This window comes from Chlorocebus sabaeus, unplaced genomic scaffold (assembly GCF_047675955.1).
Source record: "Chlorocebus sabaeus isolate Y175 unplaced genomic scaffold, mChlSab1.0.hap1 unalloc_scaffold_932, whole genome shotgun sequence".
Taxonomy (NCBI): Eukaryota; Metazoa; Chordata; class Mammalia; order Primates; family Cercopithecidae; genus Chlorocebus; species Chlorocebus sabaeus.
The window spans coordinates 15,001-26,125 of record NW_027328295.1 but is presented as its reverse complement, the minus strand read 5'-3'; the positions used below and the strand labels follow the sequence as shown (position 1 = coordinate 26,125).

Genomic DNA, 11,125 nt, shown 5'->3' with positions numbered 1-11,125 from the left:
TCTCAGGGTGGGAAGCAAAAATAACAGCAGACAGCACTTAACGTTTCTGTTGTTGTTCTTGTTTTGGACGGAGTTTTCACTCTTGTTGCCCACGCTGGAGTGCAATGGCCACCATCTCGAGGGATCCGCCTGCCCTCGGCCTCCCAAAGTGCGGGGATGACAGGCGTGAGCGTACCGCACCCGGCTCCCCCCCCCCCCCCCCCATCCGCCCCCCAACCACCACCGCTTGTCTTCCGGACAGTTTTACGGCACAGTGTTTGGTTGGCCTGCTTACATTCATTCTACATAGAAATTTAGGATGTCAGCTTCTGGCCTCATGGACTCCGAGCTGAGGAGTCCCCTGGTCTGTCTATCACAGGACCGTACACGTAAGGAGTAGAAAAACCGCAACGTTCAAAATCAGTAATTTTGTGATACAGAAATACACGGATTCACCCAAAACACGGAAACTTTTACAAATTGTCTTTGTTAGTCCTGATGTCTGTGTCAGTGATTCTTTTAGGTTTGGACCTTGACCGAGAGAATTTCCAGTCGGTCTCTCGTCTCTCGTCTCTCGTCTCCGGACGGACAGAAGTTCCAGATGATCCGATGGGTGGGGGGGGTCTTAGGCTGTGTGCCCCCAGGGGCCCTGGTCGATGAGTTGTGGGGATCGCCTGGGAGGGCGCGGTGACCCACTGTGCTGTGGGGGCCTCCATCCTTCCGCCTCCCGCCTCCCCCTCCAGGCGATCCCAATTCATTCCAGGCTGACAGTCTCATTGGCAGACGTCGGGCATCACCTAGCGGCCACTGTTACTCTGAAAATGGAGGCCTCAACAGAGGAAGGAAGCTCAGGCCGCCTGCGCACAGCCTGGGGCAACTGTGTCTTCTCCACCGCCCCCGCCCCCACCTCCAAGCTCCCCCCTTCTTGGTTGCCTAGGAAATGGCCACTTTGACGACTGGGCCGGAGTGACCTTTGATCAGGCAGCATAAGTAAGTAAATCAATCAATCAATCAATACATAAATGTAAATACAATACAATTTATGTATTGTATTATGTACAATAAAGTAGTACGGGCGTGGTGGCTCACGCCTGTCCTCCCAGCACTTTGGGAGGCCGAGGCGGGCAGATCACCTGAGGTCGGCAGTTCGAGACCAGCCTGACCCACATGGAGAAACCCCGTCTCTACTGAAAATACCAAATTAGCGGGGCGCAGTGGCACATGCCTGTAATCCCAGCTACTCGGGAAGGGAAACTGAGGCAGGAGAATTGCTTGAACCTGGGAGGCGGAGATCGCAGTGAGGCGAGATGGCGCCATTGCGCTCCAGTCTGAGCAACAGGCGCGAAACTGCGTCTCAAAAAAAAAGCAAAAAACAAAAAAGCAAACCAAAACACAAACAAACTAACAAACACACAAAAAAACACCATTCTCTGTGAAACTGCTTTGTAGTGTGTGTATTCGTCTCACAGAGTTAAACCTTTCTTTTGAATCAGCAGGTTGGAAGGATTTTTTTGTAGAATCTGTCTATGTACATTTAGGAGACCCTTGTGTCGTATGGTGAAAAAATCTTATGTTTTCAGATAAAAACGAGAGAGAAGGTCTTCATGAAACAGCTTTCTGTTGTGTGGATTCCTCATACAGAGTTAAAACTGCCTTTGGATTCAGCAGTTTGGAAGCAGCATGGACATTTGGGAGCCCATTGGGGCCTATTGTGAGAAAGCGAACATCCCCACCCCAGAAATAATAAAGCAGCTCTCTATGATACTGCTTTGTGATGTGTGGATTCATGCCACAGAATTACAACAAATTTTTGATTTAGGAGGTTTGAAGCAGTCTTTCTGTAGAATCCGCGAATATACCTTTGGGAGCCCATTGAGGCCTACTGTGAAAAACCGAATATCCCCAAATGAAAACTAGAAAGAAGCTGTCTCTGAAACTGCTTTGTGGTGTGTGGATTCATCTCACAGAGTGAAACCTTTCTTTTGATATACCAGGTTGGAAGCGCCCCTTTTGTAGAATCTACAAAAGGGCATTTGGGAGCTGTTTGAGGCCTAGGGTGAAAAACAGAAAATCGGTAGATAAAAACTAACAAGAAGCTATCTGCAAAACTGCTTTGCGATGTGTAGATTCCTCTGACAGAGTTACATCTTTCTGTTGATTCAGCAGATTGGAAGCATTTTGGGGTGTGTGTGTGTGTGTGTGTGTGTGTGTGTGTGTGTGTGTGTGTGTTTTGACAGAGTCTCACTCTGTCCCCCAGGCTGGAGTGCAGTGACACCATCTCGGCTCGCTGCAACCTCTGCCTCCCAGTTGAAGGGATTCTCCTGCCTCAGCCTCCCAAGTAGTTGGGGTTACAGGCACCCGCTACCAGGCCCGGCTAATTTTTTGTATTCTTGGTAGAGATGGGGTTTCATCGTTTTGGCCAGGCTGGTCTTGAACTCCTGACCTCAGGTGATCCACCCACCTCTGCCTCCCAAAATGCTGGGATGACAGGCGTGAGCCACTGCACGCGGCCGATTGGAAGCAGTTTTTTGGCAGAATCTTCAAAGGGACATTTGGGAGCCCTTTGTGGCTTATGGTGACACTGAACATCCCCAGATGAAAACGAGAAAAAATGCTACTGGTGAAACTGCTTCTTGACGTGTGGATTCACCTCGAACGGATACATCTGTTGAACCAGGAGGTTGGAAACACGCTTTCTGTAGAATCTGTGAAGGGACATTTGGAAACCCATTGAGGCCTACGTTGAAAAACAGAATATCCACAGATTGAAACAAGAAAGACGCTATCTGTCAAATTGATTCGTGATGCGCAGATTGATCTCTCAGCGATAAACCATTCTTTTGATTCATCATGTTAGAAACACTTTTTTTTGGCAGTCTCTCTGAACGGATTTTTGGGAGCCCCTTTAGGCCTATGGCGAATAACCAAATATTCCCAGATAAAAATGAGAAAGAATGTATTTGAGAAACTGCTTTGCGATGTGTGGACTCATCCTAAAGAGTTACACCTTTCTTTTGATTAGGCGGGTTGGAGACGCTCTCTTTGTAGAGATTCCAAAGGGACGTGTGGGAGCCCTTGAGGCCTATGGTGACAAACTGAATATCCCCAGACAAAGACCAGAGAGAATATTTCATTGAATCTGCTTCGTGATGTCTGGATTTATCTGCCAGCGCAGAACGTATTCTTTGTTTGTTTGTGTGTGTGTGTGTGAGTCAGCAGGTTGGAAATGCTCTTTTTGTTGAGTGTGTGGGAAGACATTTCCAAGCCCATTAATTCCGGTTGTCCAAACCAGATTGTCCCCCCGAGAAAAGCCATGAAGAAGCGAAACGATCTGTGAAACTGCTTTGCGTGACTGGATGCATCTCACAGAGTTAAACCTTTCTTTTGATTCACGTGTTGGAAACACGCTTTCTCTAGAATTTGCCAAGGCATATTTGGGAGCCCATGGAGGCCTATGTTGAAAAATCAAATATCCCCAGAGAAGCAGTAGAAAGAAGCTATCTGTGAATTGGCTTTGTGAGATGTGGATTCATCTCACAGAGTTAAACCCGTGTTTCGGTTCAGCAGGTTGGAAACACTTCTGTGGTAGAATCTGCAAAAGGATATTTGGGACTCCTTTGAGGCCAATGGTGGAAAAGCACATATTTCCTGATAACAGCTAGAAGGAAGCTACCTGAGAAACTGCTTTGTGTGTGGATTCCTCGCACAGAGGTACAACTGTATTTGGACTCAGCGGATTGGAAGCACTCTTTTAGTAGAATCTGTGAAAATAATGTGGGCTGCAATTGAGGCCTAGGGTGAAAAACAGATTATCCCCAGATAAAAACTGAAGAGAGCCTATGTGTGAAACGGTTTTGTAATGTGGGGATTCCTCTCACAAAGTGAAAGCGTTCTTTTGATACGTCGGTTTGGAAATATTCTTCTTAAGGGAATCGGCGAAGGGACTTTGGGAGCCCCTTGAAACCTGTGGAGAAAAACCGACACTCCCCAGAGAAAAACCAGAAATAAACTATCATCGGGACTGATTAGTGATCTGTGGATACATGTTACAGAGTTAAACTTTTCTTTGGATTCAAAATGTTGGAAACACTGTGTTTGCAGAATCTCTGAAGAAAGGACATTGCAAAGACCATTGAGGCCCAAGGGGAGGTCTCTCACTCTCTCTCTCCCTCTCTCTCTCTCTCTCCCTCTCTCTCTCTCTCTCTCTCTCTGTCTGTTTCTCACTGTGTCTCTCTGTCCGTCTCAAAAAATAAGAAAGGATGGATACATGCATACATACATACATACATACATACAATTAAAAATTAGGAAGAAAATAAAATGAATAACTCGGCCCGGCGCGGTGGCTCAAGCCTGTCATCCCAGCGCTTTGGGACGCCGGGGGCGGTGGATCGCTGGATCACGAGGTGGTCAGATCAGCAGGGCCAGTATGGTGAAACCCCGTCCGTCTCCAGTCAAAAGACCAAAAATTAGCCGGGCATGGTCGTGCGCGTCTGTAATCTCAGCTACTCGGGAGGCCGAGCTGAGGCAGGAGAATCGCTTGAACCTGGGAGGCGGAGGTTGCAGTGAGCCGAGATCGCGCCGCTGTACACCAGCCTGGGCGAGAGAGCGAGACAACCTCTCCAAAAAATACTACTACTACTAATAAATTAATACATAAACGAATAAAAATGAAAGTAAAATAAAAAATAAAACTGAAAAGGAAAAGGAAAAGGAAATAATTAAAAAGTGAGTTTCCGGGAAGAGAGGGAAGAAAAAAAAAAGGAAAGAAAAAAGACAACAGTCCCACAGTGACATAAACATATGCCTCTCGCCTTTCGAGGCGTCAGTGATGCTACGAATGATGCGTAATTTTTTTTTTAACTTCCTTTTATGTTATTCTCGTTTATTGTTTGACACGAGCCTCGGAGGCCCTCCCTCCCTCCGTCCCACTCCCTCCTCGTTGCCCAGACAACTTCAGGAGACAGGCCCTGGCTGGGCCAGATTGTTCTTCTCTTTGAGCAGTTGTTTCCCTGTCTTTCTTCGTGTCTTTAACCCGTGTGGACTCTTCTGCTCGGATTTCACAGATGGCAGCTCCACTTCCGGCCTTGTTGTTTAGTGGGGGCTTTCCTGATTCTCCCCGCATGTAGTGAAAGCAGAGAGATTCGCCTCTCCCACTCCCCCCCTCTCTTTCTTTGTTGCTTTCTCGCTTTTTCTTTCTGTCTCTTTCTATCTTTCTGTCACGCTTTCTTGCTGTCTTGTTTTCTTGCTTTCTTGCTTTGCCTTTCTTCCTGTCTGTCTTTCCTCTGTCTTCTTTTTTTCTTTCTTCTCTCGTCTTTCTTTCTGGCTGTTTTTCTCCCTCTCTCTCTCTTTCTTCTTTCTTTCTTTCTCTCTTTCTTTCCTTCTTTCTCTCTTTCTCTTTTTCTCTTTCTTTCTCTCTCTCTTTCTTTGTCTGCCTGCCTTCCTGCCTTCCTTCCTTCCTTCCTTCCTTCCTTCCTTCCTTCCTTCCTTTCTTTCTTTCTTCCTTTCTTCCTTTCTTTCCTTCATTTTCTCTCTCTCTCTCTCTCCCAGCCTCTGAAAGTGCTGGGATCACAGGCGTCAGCCACCGTGCCTGGCCTGTTTGCTCATGTTATTTTATTTTTTATGTATTTATTTTCATCTATTCATTCATGTGTATAAGTACAAATATTTTCTTTCTTTCTTTCTTTTTTTATGTATGTATGTATGTATGTATGTATTTATTTATTTATTCTCTTTTTTTTTTTTTTTTTTTTTTGAGACGGAGTCTCGCTCTGTCGCTCAGGCTGAAGTGCAGTGGCCGGATCTCAACTCACTGCAAGCTCCGCCTCCCGGCTTCACGCCATTCTCCTGCCTCAGCCTCCCAAGTAGCTGGGACTACAGGCACCCGCCACCTCGCCCGGCTAGTTTGTTTTTTGTATTTTTCAGTAGAGACGGGGTTTCACCATGTTAGCCGGGATGGTCTCGATCAAGACAAATATTTTCATCTGTTTTGATGTATTTTTATATCTCATATTTAGCTAAAAATGCAAATATTTATGCTGTTATTTGTCTTTTCTTTCTTTCTCTCCTTTGTGTTTTTCTTCCCTTCTTTCTTTCTCTGTCTCCTTCTCTATGTTTTCCTCCCTCCCTCCCTCCCTGCCTCCCTCCCTTTCTCTCTTGTTCGTTTCTCTTCCGTGCTTTCTTTATTTCTTTTATTCCGTTTCTGTCCTTCTTTTCTGTTTCCTCTGTTTCTTTTTCCCTTCTTTCCTCATTCTTTCTCTCTGTTTCAGGTTTCTTTCCTTTCCATCTCTCCTGTAAAGATGTAACCTTTGAAAAGTGACGTTTCATCATCTTCATTTTCCACGTTGTCTCCCTTTTCTCTCCCTTTTCCTTCCTCCCTCTCTCCCTGCTCCCTTCCCTCCCTCCCTTCCTTTCACCATCTGTCTCTTCTCTCCATTCCCTCCCTCCCTCCCTGCCTCCCTCCCTCCCTCCCTCCCTCCGTCTCTGTCTGGATTCAGGAAGAGCCTACGCAATCTGTGTCTCCCTGTGTCCTCAACGGCCCGCGACCGAGTCCTTGCTTGCTGTTTCTCCCTCCGAGATGCCTCTCCGAACATCCACACGCCGTGGGTTGTCTTCTGACTCTGTCGCGGTCGATGCAGAGACAGGCTTTGGGGACCGTTTCTGTGGGGTTGGGGTAGAGGGGCTGCGTTTTCGGCCTCGGGATAGCGTTTCTCGACTCACGGTTTCGGTTTCGCGGTCGGCGGGCCGGCCTGCCATCCGGATCTGTCTTGGTGACGTTCGCGACGGTTGTCGGACTCCATCTGGCGGCCGCTTTTATATCGTTCCCTTGGCTTCCGGAGCTGCGGTGGCAGCTGCCGAGGGAGGGGACCGTCCCCGCTGTGAGCTAGGCAGAGCTCCGGAAACACCGCGGTCGTCAGCCGGGCTGTCCCGGTCGCGCCAGAGCTCTGGCGCGTCGCTTGTGAGTCAGAGCTCGGGCGTGCAGGCTTATGTGGGGAGAGGTTGTCGCTGCGCTTTCGGGCCTGAGCCGGGTGTGGGGGCTGCCGGGGTTGGTCGACCAGCACGCCGCAGCTCAGCTCCCGAGGCCTGACCCGCGACCCGCGGGGACCCACCGGGCTTGGGGCGGGAGGCTGGGGACACCCTTCCCGGCCCGGTCGCGGGCCCGCGCGCATCCTGGCCGTCTGAGGCAGCGGCCGAATTTTTTTCCCCAAGTCCCCGTGGGGAGCCGGGGACCGTCCTGCCTCGTCCCCCGGGTGCCGGGGAGCGGTCCCCGGGCCCGGCCGCCGCCCCTCTGCCGTGACCTTTTGTTTTCAAGTCCCCGTGGGGAGTCGGAGAGCGCTCCCTGAGCGCGCGTGCGGCCCGAGGGGTCACACTTGGCCGGCCTTCGGTCCCTCGTGTGTCCCGGTCGTACGAGAGGACGGCCGAAAACGCTTCCGAGTCTCGCTCTGGAGACACGGGCCGGCCCCTGCGTGGCACGGGTGGCCGGGAGGACGTCCCTGGCCCGGCGCTGCTCCGGCGTGTGTCCTGGGGTCGACCAGAGGGCCCTGGGTGCTCCGTGTCTGGCTGCGATGGTGGCGATTTTGGGGACAGATGTCCGTGTCGCGGGTTCCCTGGGCCGGCGGCGTGGTCGGTGGCTCGACCTCCTGTCCCCTGGGGAGGTATATCTTTCACTCCGAGCCGGCATTTTGGGCCACCGGGTTATTGCTGACACGCTGTCCTCTGGCGACTTGTCGCTGGAGAGGTCGGGCCTCTGGATGCGTGGTGGGCCTCTGGGCCTCCCGGTGACCCGGCTAGCCGGCCCTGCTCGTGCTGGAGCCGCCTGCTGGGGCCCGTGTGTGCCTGGTCTCTCGTGCGTCTGAGCGTCCCGACTCCCGGTGCCGCCTTGGGTCCGGGTCTCTGACCCACCCGGGGGCGGCGGGGAAGGCGGCGCGGGCTTACCCTGCCGCTGCGCGCTCCCTGCTGTGGGCACCTGGGGCGGCCGTGACAACCCCACTCCCGCTGGCTCCGTGCCGTGCGTGTCAGGCGTTCCTCGTCTCTGCCGGGTTGTCTGCCGCCCCTTTCCCGGAGCTGGGGGTGGTCAGGTTGATCTGCTCGCTGGCCTCCGGGGAGGCTGTGGCTGACTGACTGACTGACCGACCGACCCCGCTCCGGGGTTGCTTTCCCTGATTGATGTGGTGATGTCGTGCTCTCCCGGGCCGGGACCGAGCCGCGGCGGGCGAGGGGCGGCCATTCATGGTGAATGGGACCCGTTCTTCTCGTCCCGCCCGCGGGGGCCCCCTGTCTCTCGTCCCCGCCTGTGAGCGGTGCGTTGGGAGGCGCTGGGGTGCGGAGCCCGGCCTGACCTTGCTGTCCCGCCCCCGCCGTCTGCCTCGTGGCGTTCGGCGGGGGTCGGCGGGGTCCTCTGACGCAGCAGGCACCCCTCGCTTTCGCCTCTTGTGGTTGTCGCCTTGCGGGGCCGCCCCCCTCCGCGGCGGTGGGGGTGCTGTCCCGCCGGCCCGTCGTGCTGCCCTCTCGGGCGTTGCACGAGCGCTGGCTCTGCCTGGGTCTTTGCGGTGCTCCTGGAGCGCTCCGGGTTGTCCCTCAGGTGCCCGAGGCCGAGCGGTGGTGTGTCGCTCCCACCCCCAGCGCCCCCTCCTCCGGTCGCCGCCACGGTGCCGGCGCGTTGGGTCCTGAGGGAGTTCGTTGGGTGTGGGCCGAGGCGGTCGAGTGAGACGCGCCCCTCCCCACGCGGGGAAGGGCGCCGCCTGGTCCGGCGAGCGCACGTCCCGTGCCTCCCCTCTGGCGGGTGAGCGCGGGCCGTGTGAGCGGTCGCGGTGGGCTCGGGCCGGCCACGCGTGCGCCGGCCGGCCGCCGAGGGGCTGCCGTTCTGCCTCCGACGGGTCGTGTGTGGGTTCACTGGAGGTGCTTTACCTCGCAGAAAGGAGGTGGGTGGACGGCGGGGGGGCCTTTGGGGGCTGTGCGCACGCGCGCCAGCCGGGCCCCTGCCCTGACCGCGAACGCTCGAGGTTGCCGCAGGTTTCTTCTCCTCGCGCCACACGCCCCCTCCCTTCCCCAGGTGTCCCCGAGCGCCTCTGTGGGCCCGACGAGGGGCGACTGGCGGGTGGGGAGTGTGACCCACCCTCGGTGAGAAAGCCTTCTCTAGCGATCCGAGAGGCGTGCCTTGGGGTACCGGATCCCCCGGCCTGCCGCCTCTCTCTGCGTTGTGGTAGCGCTGCCGTAGCGACTCGCTTGCAGAGAGCCCTCCCCCGCTGCTCCCCCCTCGACGGGATGAGGCTGGGGAAACGGTGAGGGTTCCGCCGGACCCCGCGGTGGGGGCCGAGCGTGCGGCTCGTCGTCTACTGTGGCCCGCGCCTCCCCCTTCCGTGTTGGGGGAGGATCCCGCTGGGCCGGGCCCGACGTCCTAGCGGATTGGGAAGGCTGCCGCGAGCGGCGGGTGCGCGTGGCACTCCGTCCGGCGCGGGACGCCGCTGTGAGCCGGCTCTCCGCCCGCTCCTGTGCCGAGCCGCGACCGGTGTCGGTGACCGCGTTCGCGTGGCGCGGGGTTGGGCCGCCTGGCTCTTGGGGAGCGAGCCGTCCCCACGGGGGGTGCGCCGGTCTCCCGGAGCGGGACCGGGTCCGGGACGGACGAGAAACGAGCGATATGCGGCCCCTGGTGTTGGGCTTGTGGCTGAGGTTGCTTCGGGGCCCCCGGTGGCAGGACCCGGGGCTCGTGAGGGGGGTTGCTCGGTGGGTTGCCCAAGGGCCGTTCGGCGTCCCAGGCGGGGCGCCGCGGGACCGCCCTCGTGTCTGTGGCGGTGGGATCCCGTGGCCGTGTTTTCCTGGTGGCCCGGCTGTGCCTGAGGTTTTCTGCCCGAGTAGCCCTCCGCGGGTTCCCCGTGCCCTCGTCCCCGTGGCCCCCTGGCTCCTTGCCTGCCTTGTGCCCCTTTTCCCCGCCCGCCGCCTGCCGATCCTCTCTTCCCCGAGCGGCTCACCGGCTTCTGCGCTGTTGGCCGCCCCGTCTGGGCCCGAACCCGGCTCCGCCTTCTGGGGGCGTCGCCGCCGGCCACGCTGGTTGGCCCGGTGTCTGCGTCCCCATGGCGCGCGCCTTCGGGACCGGGTCGGTGGCGCCCCGCGTGGGGCCCGGTGGGCGCCCGGAGGGTTTGGGTCGGCCTTTGCGGCGTGTTGCGGGGGAGAGCGGGTTCCGGGGGCTCTGGCCGCGTGCGACTGGGTGTGGCGGTGGGGGAGCCGCGGGGATCGCCGAAGGCCTGGTCGGCCGCTCCAGGTGCCACGTGGGGCCGTCTTCGTGCTCGGAGGCTGCTGGCGGTGAGATCCCCGCGTGCGTCCTGGTGGCGGTCGGCTGCGCCAGAGGGGTCCCTCGGCGCCCCCCACCCCGCTCGGCCGCCTGCCTCGCCCGGCGTCTCGTCTTCTCCCGGCCGGCTCTTCCGCATCGGGTCGGCGCGCGCCCCCGCCCCGGGTGCGCCTCGCTTCCCAGGCCTGCCGCGGCCCTCCCCCGAGGCGTGTGTCTCGGGCGTTGTCGGCGTCGCGGGGGAGGCCCGTCCTCTCCCCGCGTGGCGTTGCCCCGTTCGGCGCGTGCGTGCGCCCGAGTGCGGCCCGGTGGTCCCTCCCGGGCAGGTGTCCGTGCGATGTGTGTGTGAAGGTCGACCTCAGCCCGGCCGGTTGCTCGCCCTTCCCCCCTGGGTCGGGGGTGGGGCCCGGCCCGGGGCCCTCGGCCCCGGTCCCGGTCCCCCGTCTCGGGCGGGGCGGGCGCGCCGGCCGGCTTTGGTCGCCTTCGCTTTGGCCGTCGAGTGGCGTGTGCCACCCCTGCGCCCGCGCCCGCCGGCGGGGCTCGGAGCCGGGCCTTGGCCGGGCCCCGGGCCTCGACCGGAGGCGTGCGCGGGCGCTGCGGCCGCACGGGCGCGACTGTCCCTCGGGCTGGGCACCGCGGTCCGCCTCTCGCTCGCTGCCCGAACGTCGGGGCTGCCCCGCGGGGTGGGGGGGGCTGTACCCCCCCCCGCCGCGCTGCCCGCGCGCGCGTGTGTGGTCGCCGACTTCCTCGCGGCTGCCGGGCACGGATCGGGCGGTCCGCCTCCTCGCACGCGGGGCGCGCGAGGGGGGTGGGGGGTCGTGTGCGTGTGGGCGGGCGGGTTGCGCGCGCGCGCGTGAGTGGATG

General features: G+C 57.7%; 1 long non-coding RNA gene across 1 annotated transcript; it reads left to right on the top strand.

Moving 5' to 3' along the window:
* The first annotated feature begins 248 nt into the window (after positions 1-248).
* On the top strand, positions 249-1,912 carry LOC140711390 (uncharacterized). The gene is made up of 2 exons (XR_012092568.1): positions 249-969; positions 1,560-1,912. It is a non-coding gene; the product is annotated as an uncharacterized lncRNA (long non-coding RNA).
* The last annotated feature ends 9,213 nt before the right edge of the window (positions 1,913-11,125 follow it).